The sequence below is a fragment of the Anomaloglossus baeobatrachus genome, chromosome 5 (assembly GCF_048569485.1).
Source record: "Anomaloglossus baeobatrachus isolate aAnoBae1 chromosome 5, aAnoBae1.hap1, whole genome shotgun sequence".
In the NCBI taxonomy this organism is placed as follows: Eukaryota; Metazoa; Chordata; class Amphibia; order Anura; family Aromobatidae; genus Anomaloglossus; species Anomaloglossus baeobatrachus.
In genome coordinates, this window is record NC_134357.1 from 429390796 (window position 1) to 429405451 (window position 14656).

General features: G+C 50.7%; 1 protein-coding gene across 3 annotated transcripts in view; it reads right to left on the bottom strand.

Moving 5' to 3' along the window:
- Positions 1–14656, bottom strand: part of LOC142311714 (piezo-type mechanosensitive ion channel component 2-like) — a 228050-nt gene that overhangs the window by 55183 nt on the left and 158211 nt on the right. The gene's annotated exons all lie outside the window — the stretch shown is intronic.

Genomic DNA, 14656 nt, shown 5'->3' on the forward strand with positions numbered 1-14656 from the left:
GGCCTCTGTCAGCGGCGCCAGATCTCCTGAAACCCGTCCGGGTGAGGAGACCATACTCTTTCGGCCACACCTCAGCGACTTAGAAAGTCAGCTTCCTAGTTTCCACACTTGGGATGTGAATTGTGGATATGGTGGATGCCGTGTCATCCACCCACATCAAACCTGCCGGACTTCCTGGAAGGCTTGCCGGTTGCGCGTTCTTCCTTGGTGGTTGATGTATGCCACCGCTGTGGAGCTGTCCGACTGAAGTCGGATATGCTTGCTTTCCAATTGCTGTTGGAAGGTTTGTAGGGCAAGATACACTGCTCTGTGTCAAGAACATTGATCTGAAGAGTGGACTCTTGCTGAGTCCACGTACCCTGAGCGCTGTAGTGGAGAAAAACTGCTCCCCACCCTGATAGACTCGCGTCTGTCGTAACTATCGCCCAGGACGGGGATAGAAAGGACCTTCTTTTTGACCAAGAGGTGAGAAGAAGCCACCACCGTAGAGATTCCTTGGCCGCCTGAGAAAGAACGACGACTCTGTTGAGGGACGTCGACTCCTTGACCCATTGGCGGAGAATGTCCCATTGTAGTGGACGCAGTAAAACTGCGCGAAAGGAACTGCCTCCATTGCTACCATCTTACGTAGGAAGTGCATGAGGCGTCTCAATGTGTGCGACTGGTTCTTAAAGAAGAGCTTGCAGCCCGTAGGAATGCTGTTTGTCTAGCGGCAGCTTCACTATCGCTGAGAGAGTAAGAAACTCTATGCCTAGATATGTTATCGATAGGGTCGGGGTCGGATCTGACTTTAAAAAGTTGATGATCCACCCAAAACTCTAGAGAGTCTCCAGCGCAACGTTCGGGCAGAGTTGGCATGTTTCCTAAGAGAGTGCCTTGACAAGTAGATCGTCTAAATACGGGACCACAGAGTGACCCTGAGAGTGCAGGACTGTGACTACTGCTGCCCTGACCTTGGCGAAGACCAGTTGGACTGTCGCTAGCCGGAAGGTAGAGCTACGAACAGAAGGTGTTCGTTTCCTATAACGAAGCGTAGAAACGCTAGTGCTCTGGATCAATCGGCACGTGTGGATAAGCATCCTTGATGCCTAACGATGCTAGGAAATATCCTTGGGACCTTGAGGCGATGACATGGCGGAGGGATTCCATCCGGAACCGCCTGGTGTCCACGAGCTTGCTGAGCATTTTTAGATCCAGAACGGGACGGAACGGCCCGTTGTTATAGGTACCGCAAAGAATTTGGGGTAAACCGTGACCTTGTTCCTGAAGAGGAACGGGGGACATCACTCTTTCTGCCTATAGAGTGCACCCTGTTTGCAGAAGAGCAGCGGCCCGGCCGGGAGGTGTCATTGACCTATGGCAGCTAAATATCGCCAAGGCGGGAGAGCCTGCTACCGACCGAGGCCGCAAGTCATGAGGAAGCCGCCTTGGAAGCGGGTTTTCAGACTGTCGCTTTTTTGGGCGAGACTGAGCCCGCTAAGAATCTTAGCTCCTCTAATCCTTTTGAGTCCACATTGGACGAGGAAAAATGGGACCTGCCCGAGCCTCGAAAAAGCCGAAAACCCCGACTGCCTCTTGCTCTGTTAGGGTTTGTTGTGTCCGGGCTGAGGAAAGGATGAATCCTTACCTCTGGACTGTTTAATGGTTACAACCAACGCTCACCAAACAGTCGGTCAGCAGAAAAAGGCAACTGGTTAGGCAACCTTTTTTTTTTTTTTGGAAGCAGATCTGCCTTCCATTCACTTAACGCGTAGACCAGGCTCTGCTTAAAAACACGGAGTAGCGGAGGCTACCGCCGCACGGTTCGCAGAGTCCAGGACAACCTGAATCGCGTAAGAAACAAATGCAGACATTTGAGAGGTTAAGGATGCCACCTGCGGCACAGATGTACGTGTAACCGTATCAATCTGTGTAAGGCAAGCTGAAATAGCTTGGAGTGCCCCAAGGGAGAGAATGCCGGAGCCAACGCCGACAGCCTCATAGATGGCTTTCGACCAGAGATCCATCTGTCTGTCAGCAGCATCTTTGATTTTGCAGTTCCATCTCCCACTGCAACTATGGATCTAGCTACAAGCCTAGAGATTGGAGGATGCCGCTCGGGACATTGGGTCCAGTCCTTGACCAAGTCAGGGGACAGGGATAACATGTATCCTAAGCCGTTTGGGGAAGCGCATATCTGGATAAGCGTGGTGTTCCTGGACTGCCTCTCTGAAGGCAGAGTGGTCCAGAAAAATACGTGAAGCTGACTCCTCCACTGGAGGAGCTGTGAGAAATAACCCACATTCTATAGATGGACGCTATAAGATTATTTACTATGGCGTCACAATCAGGTGTATCCAGATTGAGAGCGGTCTCAGGATCAGAATCCTGAGCCGCTACTTCCGCCTCATTACACAGCGAGCCCTTCTGTTAGGACCCTGAGAAACCGAGGCCGCTGATAGCGAGCCCACTTAGGCTGTCTGGGACTGACGTCCTTGCAGAGCCGTGACTCTGGGATGCCTGTTAGTTATTCACACTGAGGGGGGCCATGGATCAGTGATTCAACAGTGCCCATATTGTGAGAGACATGTCCGGACTGCTAGGCTTCTAGTATCATAGCCATAGTCTCAGAAAAACTGTCAGTAAATACTGCAGACACCGTCCTCATCCCCTGGCCATTAGTGCATATAATGGGAGTCTATGTGACCTGCCGGCCGTATAGCCGTACATGCTGTACCAGCTGTATAGAAAAACATGTGGTTCTGCACTTTTGTTTTACACAGAGAATATGCTGATAACTCCTCCGCCTAATCCAGGAGGGTATATACAACGTGCGACCAAACAGTGCAATGTATATAGTACAAGCATATCTATAAGTGCACTTCTGCACTAGTGGGGTTAGCACCACAGGTGCTGCTTAACGCCTGTTACAGCGATTGTGTGACTATCAGAATGCCAGGGTCTTCCACACTTGTCTCTGTATCGTACAGAAACTGCACTAATGGCTGCCAGCGTCCTTGTAGAGAAGGAAGCCGTGGGCGTGCCTGAGAAAGTGCGGGAATCCGGATTCACAGTGCACACAGTGAGAGGGGTGGAGTATGCAAAACATACTCCAGCTCTCAGCGCTGCTCTATGCAGCGTCACGCCCCTACCCTGACTGTCAGGGCTGTGGGCGGTAACGAAGGGAGACTAGGCCCAGAAGCCGGGGACTCGAGTTAACAGCGCGGCCGCCGTAAAAGCGCGGGCCGCGCTGAAGTCCCCGGCGCACCACAAGTGCCAGCCGCGCCGCCGTTACAGCGGCCGGCGCGACCGATTCATAAAAGTGGCCAGCGTCCCGCCCCTCTCCTGACTGGCAGGTCTGGGGGCGGGAACGAACGGAAGCAGGCCGCAAAAGCCGGGGACTCTAGTTATCAGCGCGGCCGCCGTAAAAGCGCGGGCCGCGCTGAAGTCCCCGGCGCACCACAAGTGCAAGCCGCGCCGCTGCCAGCGGCCGGCGCGACCGATTACTGGAAGCGGCCAGCGTCCCGCCCCTCTCCTGACTGGCAGGTCTGGGGGCGGGAACGAACGGAAACAGGCCGCAAAAACCGGGGACTCTAGTTATCAGCGCGGCCGCCGTAAAAGCGCAGGCCGCGCTGAAGTCCCCGGCGCACTACAAGTGCCAGCCGCGCCGCAGTCCCAGCGGCCGGCGCGACCAGTTCCCATAGATGAGCCTGCTTCAGCGAGGCTGAATGAGGCCATGGCACAGGCGCCGCAGCGCTGATGTCCCCTGGCGCACTACAACACCCAGCATGCTGCGGTGTGAGCGCCAAATGCACGGGGACACAGAGTACCTTGAGGAAGCAGGGCCATGTCCCTGATGTACTCCGCTCCATCCAGCATCTTCTCCAGGGGCTGTAGATGGAGCACGGTCTCAGTGCCTGGAGACCGGTAAATCCCACTTCACCCAGAGCCCTGTAAAAAGGGATGGGGAAGGAATCAGCATGTGGGCTCCTGCCGCCGTACCCGCAATGGGTACCTCAACCTTACAAACACCTCCAACACAGTGGGGTGAGAAGGGAGCATGCTGGGGACACTATATGTGTCCTCTTTTCTTCCATCCGACATAGTCAGCAGCTGCTGCTGACTAAAACGTGGAGCTATGCGTGGATGTGTTGCCTCCTTCGCACAAAGCACAAAACTGGTGAGCCAGTGATCCCACTGGGGGTGTATAGCCAGAAGGGGAGGGGCCTTACACTTTTAAGTGTAATACTTTGTGTGGCCTCCAGAGGCAATAGCTATACACCCAATTGTCTGGGTCTCCCAATGGAGCGACAAAGAAAAGATGCTTTGCATGAAGCACTCTCAAAAATACGCGTGCCTTTCCCGTCCCCTGGCTGACCAAGGGGAAGAAAAGTCCTCTGAGAGCCATGACTTGTTCATCTTGGTTCTTTTAGAGACACAGCGAGGGGACTCCAACCACAGTCTCCCTCGTTTCCACTCACTGGGCCACACACACCCCACTTGACTGGCATCGGTTGAGCTCCCTTTTGAAAAAGAAAAAGATGCTTTGCATGAAGCACTCTCAAAAATACGCGTGCCTTTCCCGTCCCCTGGCTGACCCAGGGGAAGAAAAGTCCTCTGAGAGCCATGACTTGTTCATCTTGGTTCTTTTAGAGACACAGCGAGGGGACTCCAACCACAGTCTCCCTCGTTTCCACTAACTGGGCCACACACACCCCACTTGACTGGCATCGGTTGAGCCCCCTTTTGAAAAAGAAAAAGATGCTTTGCATGAAGCACTCTCAAAAATACGCGTGCCTTTCCCGTCCCCTGGCTGACCCAGGGGAAGAAAAGTCCTCTGAGAGCCATGACTTGTTCATCTTGGTTCTTTTAGAGACACAGCGAGGGGACTCCAACCACAGTCTCCCTGGTTGCCACTCACTGGGCCACACACACCCCACTTGACTGGCATCGGTTGAGCTCCCTTTTGAAAAAGAAAAAGATGCTTTGCATGAAGCACTCTCAAAAATACGCGTGCCTTTCCCGTCCCCTGGCTGACCCAGGGGAAGAAAAGTCCTCTGAGAGCCATGACTTGTTCATCTTGGTTCTTTTAGAGACACAGCGAGGGGACTCCAACCACAGTCTCCCTCGTTGCCACTCACTGGGCCACACACACCCCACTTGACTGGCATCGGTTGAGCTCCCTTTTGAAAAAGAAAAAGATGCTTTGCATGAAGCACTCTCAAAAATACGCGTGCCTTTCCCGTCCCCTGGCTGACCCAGGGGAAGAAAAGTCCTCTGAGAGCCATGACTTGTTCATCTTGGTTCTTTTAGAGACACAGCGAGGGGACTCCAACCACAGTCTCCCTCGTTTCCACTCACTGGGCCACACACACCCCACTTGACTGGCATCGGTTGAGCTCCCTTTTGAAAAAGAAAAAGATGCTTTGCATGAAGCACTCTCAAAAATACGCGTGCCTTTCCCGTCCCCTGGCTGACCCAGGGGAAGAAAAGTCCTCTGAGAGCCATGACTTGTTCATCTTGGTTCTTTTAGAGACACAGCGAGGGGACTCCAACCACAGTCTCCCTCGTTTCCACTCACTGGGCCACACACACCCCACTTGACTGGCATCGGTTGAGCTCCCTTTTGAAAAAGAAAAAGATGCTTTGCATGAAGCACTCTCAAAAATACGCGTGCCTTTCCCGTCCCCTGGCTGACCCAGGGGAAGAAAAGTCCTCTGAGAGCCATGACTTGTTCATCTTGGTTCTTTTAGAGACACAGCGAGGGGACTCCAACCACAGTCTCCCTCGTTGCCACTCACTGGGCCACACACACCCCACTTGACTGGCATCGGTTGAGCTCCCTTTTGAAAAAGAAAAAGATGCTTTGCATGAAGCACTCTCAAAAATACGCGTGCCTTTCCCGTCCCCTGGCTGACCCAGGGGAAGAAAAGTCCTCTGAGAGCCATGACTTGTTCATCTTGGTTCTTTTAGAGACACAGCGAGGGGACTCCAACCACAGTCTCCCTCGTTTCCACTAACTGGGCCACACACACCCCACTTGACTGGCATCGGTTGAGCCCCCTTTTGAAAAAGAAAAAGATGCTTTGCATGAAGCACTCTCAAAAATACGCGTGCCTTTCCCGTCCCCTGGCTGACCCAGGGGAAGAAAAGTCCTCTGAGAGCCATGACTTGTTCATCTTGGTTCTTTTAGAGACACAGCGAGGGGACTCCAACCACAGTCTCCCTCGTTTCCACTCACTGGGCCACACACACCCCACTTGACTGGCATCGGTTGAGCTCCCTTTTGAAAAAGAAAAAGATGCTTTGCATGAAGCACTCTCAAAAATACGCGTGCCTTTCCCGTCCCCTGGCTGACCCAGGGGAAGAAAAGTCCTCTGAGAGCCATGACTTGTTCATCTTGGTTCTTTTAGAGACACAGCGAGGGGACTCCAACCACAGTCTCCCTCGTTTCCACTCACTGGGCCACACACACCCCACTTGACTGGCATCGGTTGAGCTCCCTTTTGAAAAAGAAAAAGATGCTTTGCATGAAGCACTCTCAAAAATACGCGTGCCTTTCCCGTCCCCTGGCTGACCCAGGGGAAGAAAAGTCCTCTGAGAGCCATGACTTGTTCATCTTGGTTCTTTTAGAGACACAGCGAGGGGACTCCAACCACAGTCTCCCTCGTTGCCACTCACTGGGCCACACACACCCCACTTGACTGGCATCGGTTGAGCTCCCTTTTGAAAAAGAAAAAGATGCTTTGCATGAAGCACTCTCAAAAATACGCGTGCCTTTCCCGTCCCCTGGCTGACCCAGGGGAAGAAAAGTCCTCTGAGAGCCATGACTTGTTCATCTTGGTTCTTTTAGAGACACAGCGAGGGGACTCCAACCACAGTCTCCCTCGTTGCCACTCACTGGGCCACACACACCCCACTTGACTGGCATCGGTTGAGCTCCCTTTTGAAAAAGAAAAAGATGCTTTGCATGAAGCACTCTCAAAAATACGCGTGCCTTTCCCGTCCCCTGGCTGACCCAGGGGAAGAAAAGTCCTCTGAGAGCCATGACTTGTTCATCTTGGTTCTTTTAGAGACACAGCGAGGGGACTCCAACCACAGTCTCCCTCGTTTCCACTCACTGGGCCACACACACCCCACTTGACTGGCATCGGTTGAGCTCCCTTTTGAAAAAGAAAAAGATGCTTTGCATGAAGCACTCTCAAAAATACGCGTGCCTTTCCCGTCCCCTGGCTGACCCAGGGGAAGAAAAGTCCTCTGAGAGCCATGACTTGTTCATCTTGGTTCTTTTAGAGACACAGCGAGGGGACTCCAACCACAGTCTCCCTCGTTTCCACTCACTGGGCCACACACACCCCACTTGACTGGCATCGGTTGAGCTCCCTTTTGAAAAAGAAAAAGATGCTTTGCATGAAGCACTCTCAAAAATACGCGTGCCTTTCCCGTCCCCTGGCTGACCCAGGGGAAGAAAAGTCCTCTGAGAGCCATGACTTGTTCATCTTGGTTCTTTTAGAGACACAGCGAGGGGACTCCAACCACAGTCTCCCTCGTTGCCACTCACTGGGCCACACACACCCCACTTGACTGGCATCGGTTGAGCTCCCTTTTGAAAAAGAAAAAGATGCTTTGCATGAAGCACTCTCAAAAATACGCGTGCCTTTCCCGTCCCCTGGCTGACCCAGGGGAAGAAAAGTCCTCTGAGAGCCATGACTTGTTCATCTTGGTTCTTTTAGAGACACAGCGAGGGGACTCCAACCACAGTCTCCCTGGTTGCCACTCACTGGGCCACACACACCCCACTTGACTGGCATCGGTTGAGCTCCCTTTTGAAAAAGAAAAAGATGCTTTGCATGAAGCACTCTCAAAAATACGCGTGCCTTTCCCGTCCCCTGGCTGACCCAGGGGAAGAAAAGTCCTCTGAGAGCCATGATTTGTTCATTTTGGGTCTTTTAGAAACACAGCGAGGGGACTCCAACCACAGTCTCCTTCGTTGCCACTAACTGGGCCACACACACCCCACTTGACTGGCATCGGTTGAGCCCCCTTTTGAAAAAGAAAAAGATGCTTTGCATGAAGCACTCTCAAAAATACGCGTGCCTTTCCCGTCCCCTGGCTGACCCAGGGGAAGAAAAGTCCTCTGAGAGCCATGACTTGTTCATCTTGGTTCTTTTAGAGACACAGCGAGGGGACTCCAACCACAGTCTCCCTCGTTTCCACTCACTGGGCCACACACACCCCACTTGACTGGCATCGGTTGAGCTCCCTTTTGAAAAAGAAAAAGATGCTTTGCATGAAGCACTCTCAAAAATACGCGTGCCTTTCCCGTCCCCTGGCTGACCCAGGGGAAGAAAAGTCCTCTGAGAGCCATGACTTGTTCATCTTGGTTCTTTTAGAGACACAGCGAGGGGACTCCAACCACAGTCTCCCTCGTTTCCACTCACTGGGCCACACACACCCCACTTGACTGGCATCGGTTGAGCTCCCTTTTGAAAAAGAAAAAGATGCTTTGCATGAAGCACTCTCAAAAATACGCGTGCCTTTCCCGTCCCCTGGCTGACCCAGGGGAAGAAAAGTCCTCTGAGAGCCATGACTTGTTCATCTTGGTTCTTTTAGAGACACAGCGAGGGGACTCCAACCACAGTCTCCCTCGTTGCCACTCACTGGGCCACACACACCCCACTTGACTGGCATCGGTTGAGCTCCCTTTTGAAAAAGAAAAAGATGCTTTGCATGAAGCACTCTCAAAAATACGCGTGCCTTTCCCATCCCCTGGCTGACCCAGGGGAAGAAAAGTCCTCTGAGAGCCATGACTTGTTCATCTTGGTTCTTTTAGAGACACAGCGAGGGGACTCCAACCACAGTCTCCCTCGTTTCCACTCACTGGGCCACACACACCCCACTTGACTGGCATCGGTTGAGCTCCCTTTTGAAAAAGAAAAAGATGCTTTGCATGAAGCACTCTCAAAAATACGCGTGCCTTTCCCGTCCCCTGGCTGACCCAGGGGAAGAAAAGTCCTCTGAGAGCCATGACTTGTTCATCTTGGTTCTTTTAGAGACACAGCGAGGGGACTCCAACCACAGTCTCCCTCGTTTCCACTCACTGGGCCACACACACCCCACTTGACTGGCATCGGTTGAGCTCCCTTTTGAAAAAGAAAAAGATGCTTTGCATGAAGCACTCTCAAAAATACGCGTGCCTTTCCCGTCCCCTGGCTGACCCAGGGGAAGAAAAGTCCTCTGAGAGCCATGACTTGTTCATCTTGGTTCTTTTAGAGACACAGCGAGGGGACTCCAACCACAGTCTCCCTCGTTGCCACTCACTGGGCCACACACACCCCACTTGACTGGCATCGGTTGAGCTCCCTTTTGAAAAAGAAAAAGATGCTTTGCATGAAGCACTCTCAAAAATACGCGTGCCTTTCCCGTCCCCTGGCTGACCCAGGGGAAGAAAAGTCCTCTGAGAGCCATGACTTGTTCATCTTGGTTCTTTTAGAGACACAGCGAGGGGACTCCAACCACAGTCTCCCTGGTTGCCACTCACTGGGCCACACACACCCCACTTGACTGGCATCGGTTGAGCTCCCTTTTGAAAAAGAAAAAGATGCTTTGCATGAAGCACTCTCAAAAATACGCGTGCCTTTCCCGTCCCCTGGCTGACCCAGGGGAAGAAAAGTCCTCTGAGAGCCATGATTTGTTCATTTTGGGTCTTTTAGAAACACAGCGAGGGGACTCCAACCACAGTCTCCTTCGTTGCCACTAACTGGGCCACACACACCCCACTTGACTGGCATCGGTTGAGCCCCCTTTTGAAAAAGAAAAAGATGCTTTGCATGAAGCACTCTCAAAAATACGCGTGCCTTTCCCGTCCCCTGGCTGACCCAGGGGAAGAAAAGTCCTCTGAGAGCCATGACTTGTTCATCTTGGTTCTTTTAGAGACACAGCGAGGGGACTCCAACCACAGTCTCCCTCGTTTCCACTCACTGGGCCACACACACCCCACTTGACTGGCATCGGTTGAGCTCCCTTTTGAAAAAGAAAAAGATGCTTTGCATGAAGCACTCTCAAAAATACGCGTGCCTTTCCCGTCCCCTGGCTGACCCAGGGGAAGAAAAGTCCTCTGAGAGCCATGACTTGTTCATCTTGGTTCTTTTAGAGACACAGCGAGGGGACTCCAACCACAGTCTCCCTCGTTTCCACTCACTGGGCCACACACACCCCACTTGACTGGCATCGGTTGAGCTCCCTTTTGAAAAAGAAAAAGATGCTTTGCATGAAGCACTCTCAAAAATACGCGTGCCTTTCCCGTCCCCTGGCTGACCCAGGGGAAGAAAAGTCCTCTGAGAGCCATGACTTGTTCATCTTGGTTCTTTTAGAGACACAGCGAGGGGACTCCAACCACAGTCTCCCTCGTTGCCACTCACTGGGCCACACACACCCCACTTGACTGGCATCGGTTGAGCTCCCTTTTGAAAAAGAAAAAGATGCTTTGCATGAAGCACTCTCAAAAATACGCGTGCCTTTCCCGTCCCCTGGCTGACCCAGGGGAAGAAAAGTCCTCTGAGAGCCATGACTTGTTCATCTTGGTTCTTTTAGAGACACAGCGAGGGGACTCCAACCACAGTCTCCCTCGTTTCCACTCACTGGGCCACACACACCCCACTTGACTGGCATCGGTTGAGCTCCCTTTTGAAAAAGAAAAAGATGCTTTGCATGAAGCACTCTCAAAAATACGCGTGCCTTTCCCGTCCCCTGGCTGACCCAGGGGAAGAAAAGTCCTCTGAGAGCCATGACTTGTTCATCTTGGTTCTTTTAGAGACACAGCGAGGGGACTCCAACCACAGTCTCCCTCGTTTCCACTCACTGGGCCACACACACCCCACTTGACTGGCATCGGTTGAGCTCCCTTTTGAAAAAGAAAAAGATGCTTTGCATGAAGCACTCTCAAAAATACGCGTGCCTTTCCCGTCCCCTGGCTGACCCAGGGGAAGAAAAGTCCTCTGAGAGCCATGACTTGTTCATCTTGGTTCTTTTAGAGACACAGCGAGGGGACTCCAACCACAGTCTCCCTGGTTGCCACTCACTGGGCCACACACACCCCACTTGACTGGCATCGGTTGAGCTCCCTTTTGAAAAAGAAAAAGATGCTTTGCATGAAGCACTCTCAAAAATACGCGTGCCTTTCCCGTCCCCTGGCTGACCCAGGGGAAGAAAAGTCCTCTGAGAGCCATGTCCACATTGTCAGTGGACAGACACGTGTGCTTATCTGCCAGCAGACCCACAGCAGCACTGAAGACAGGTTCCGAGAGAACGCTGGCTGCAGGACACGACAAGATCCCCAAGACGTACGTGGCGAGCTCAGGCAATTTATCAAGATTGGAAGCCAAGAATGAGCAGGGCTCAAGTTGCACATTAATGGAATCGATGTTTCCTTGCATATACTCATATATCTGTGTGTCCTCCTCTTTTTCCTTGTCCAGCTCTTTTGTTTTCGCATGAGTATATGTCCTTGTCACTTTCCCATGTGTTGTGAGTTGTTTGTGACCTTTTGGACACCTTTGAGGGTGTTTTCTAGGTGTTTTTCTGTGTTTGTGATTGCCTGCCATTGTTTCCTATGCAGTTCGAGTTCGGTTCGTCGAACGTTCGATGAACCGAACTCGAACGGGAGGTCCGTTCGGCGAACCAACCTCGAGCCGAACCGCGACCGGTTCGCTCATCTCTAGTCATGGCCAAAAGTGTTGTCACACTTAAAATTGTTACAGAAAAAAGTATTTCTCCCAGAAAATTGTTGGAATTACACGTTTTGTCATACACATGTTTATATCCTTTGTGTGTATCAGAACAACACAAAAAAGGCAAATTGGACAAAATTTAACACAAAACTTCAAAAATAGGGATAGGCCAGACAAAATTGTTGGCACCCTCAACTTAATATTTGGTTCCACACCCTTTGTAATAAATAACTGCAATCAATCACTTCCTAAAATCATCAACAACTTCTTACACCTCTCATCTGGAATTTTGGACCACTCTTATTTGCAAACTGCTCCAGGTCTCTCATATTTGAAGGCGCCTTCTCTCAACAGCAATTTTAACACCACAGGTGCTCAATGGAATTTAGATCCAGACTCATTGCTGCCACTTCAGAACTCTCCAGCACTTTGTTTCCATCCATTTCTGGAGGCTTCTTGAAGTATGTTTGGGGTCATTGTCCTGCTGGAAGACCCATGACCTAGGACACAAACCCAGCTTTCTGACACTGAGCACTACATTGCAACCCACAATCCTTTGGTAATCTTCAGATTTCATGATGTCTTGCACACAGTCAAGGTACCCTGTGTCAGGGGCAGCAAAACAACCACAAAACATCTTTGAATCTCCATCATATTTGACTGTAGGTACTGTGTTCTTTTCTTTGCAGGCCTCATTCTGTTTTAGGTAAACAATAGAATGATGTGCCTTACCAAAAAAGTTGGTTTCCTCTGTTCACAAGACGCTTTTCCAGAGGGATTTTTGCCAAACTGCAGTCTAGGTTTTTTTTGTCTCTGTCAGCAGTGGGGTCCTCCTTGGTCTCCAGCCATAGTAATTCAAATGTTAATGGATAGATCATGCTGACACTGATGCCCCCTGAGCCTGCAGGACACCTTGAATTTATCATGTGTTGCAACCTTTCATAAATTTTTCTCTGCCATCCACATCCAGGGAGATTAGCTATAGTGCAATGGGTTGTAAACTTCTTGATTATGTTGCGCACTGTGGACAAAGGAACATCAAGATCTCTGGGGATGGACTTGTAACATTGGGATTGTTGATATTTTTCAACAATTTTGGTTCTCAAGTCCTCAGACAGTTCTCTTCTCATCTTTCTGTTCTCTGGCACACACAGACACACAATGATAACATTGAGTCAACTTCTAACCTTTTTATCTGGTTTCAGGTGTGATTTTCATATTGCCTACACCTGTTACTTGCCACAGGTGAGCTTGAAAGAGCTCAAAGTTTTTACCCACAATTTTGGTAAGTTGCCAACAATTTTGTCCAGCTCATTTTGGGGATTTTTGTTTGAAATTATGTCCAATTTGCCCTTTTCACAGTTTTTTTGTGTTGTTCCAATACACACAAAGGAAGTAAACATGTGTATCACAAAACATGTGTATTGCAATAATTTTCGGCAAGAAATACTTAATTTTCTACAACAATTTCAAGGGTGCCAATACTTTTGGCCATGACTATTACAACATAATTATAATAGGGATGTTTTATGAATAAACATCCTAAGGGTTCATTCACATGACCGTTCCGTTTGTCCTGGTCAATTCCTGTTGTTTTGCGGACCTACTGACAGGACCATCTTTTCAATGTCTTTTGTGTAGGATCGGATGGCACATGGAAGCACTTCCGTGTGCATCCGATCCTACAAAATAACACATCGGATGCCGCATGTCCGTTCCGTTATTATGGAACATGTCCTATTCTGTTCCGTAGTAACAGACTCTGACTGCATACAAGTCAATGGGTCCGCAAAATCCCCGGAAGCCACACGGAAGTACTACCATGTGACTTCCGTCGGGTGCCTCTGCAGTCTGTGTCCCACTCCCGCACCAGCCCCCACGGCTGCTCGCACTGCAGTGTGTCAGCATCTTCCCGTGCTGCAGTGTGTCAGCATCTGCCCACACTGCAGTGTCAGCATCTACCCGCACTGCAGTGTGCGAGCAGCCACAGTGATGAGGAGCATTGCAGTCAGGAGGTTAGTAAAGTTCATTACCTGTGGTGATGAAGTCCTGCACTCCTGACGTCAGCGCTTGTCACTGACTTCTATGCCCGCCGTGTCCTCTCACTGGTGGCCCGAGACTGTGACTAGCGGTGACGTCACGTGCCGCTCACGATACTTGTAAACGCGGCGGTCATTGAACTCAGTGACGATTGCTGACATCAGGAGTGCAGCGGCTTCCATCACTGCAGGTAATGTGCCTAGCTAACCTGAAGTCAGCGCTGGTCATGCCCTGCAGTGACCTGAGCTGACCTCATGATGTTAGCTCAGGTCACTGCACTGCTCTCCCAGCTAATGGAGTACATTGTGTTCTTCATTGACTGAGACAATACGTATGGATCGTCGTGGGACCCCCTTATTGAATTACGCCAAACCCGGATTTTTTTATTACCAATAAATTGGTGAAAGAGGAAATGTGTTGGGGAGTGTTTTTTCAAATAAAAATTTGTTCTATTTTTTTTTTTGTTACTGACTGGGTTTGTGATGTCAGCTATCTGATAGATGCCGTGACATCACTAACCCCAGGGTTTGATGCCAGGTGACATTACACATCTAGTATCAACCCCATATATTACCCCGTTTGCCACCGCACCAGGGCAACGAGATGAGCCCGGTAAAGTCCCGAGACTGTCGCATCTAATGGATGCGGCAATTCCGGCCAGCTGCTCGCTGATATTTTTAGGCTGGGGGGGCTCCCAATGACGTGGGTCTCCCAAGCCTGAGAATACCAGCCAGCAGCTGTGAGGCTTTATCTTGGCTGGTATAAAAATTGGGGGGACCGTACGCTGTTTTTTTTTTAAATTATTTATTGTACTGTATATAGACCCGCCCACCGGTGGCTGTGATTGGTTGCAGTCAGTAGTGGAAGAAAAAGCGTGCACACTGAATTGAGGGTGAGGTGCTAGTGAT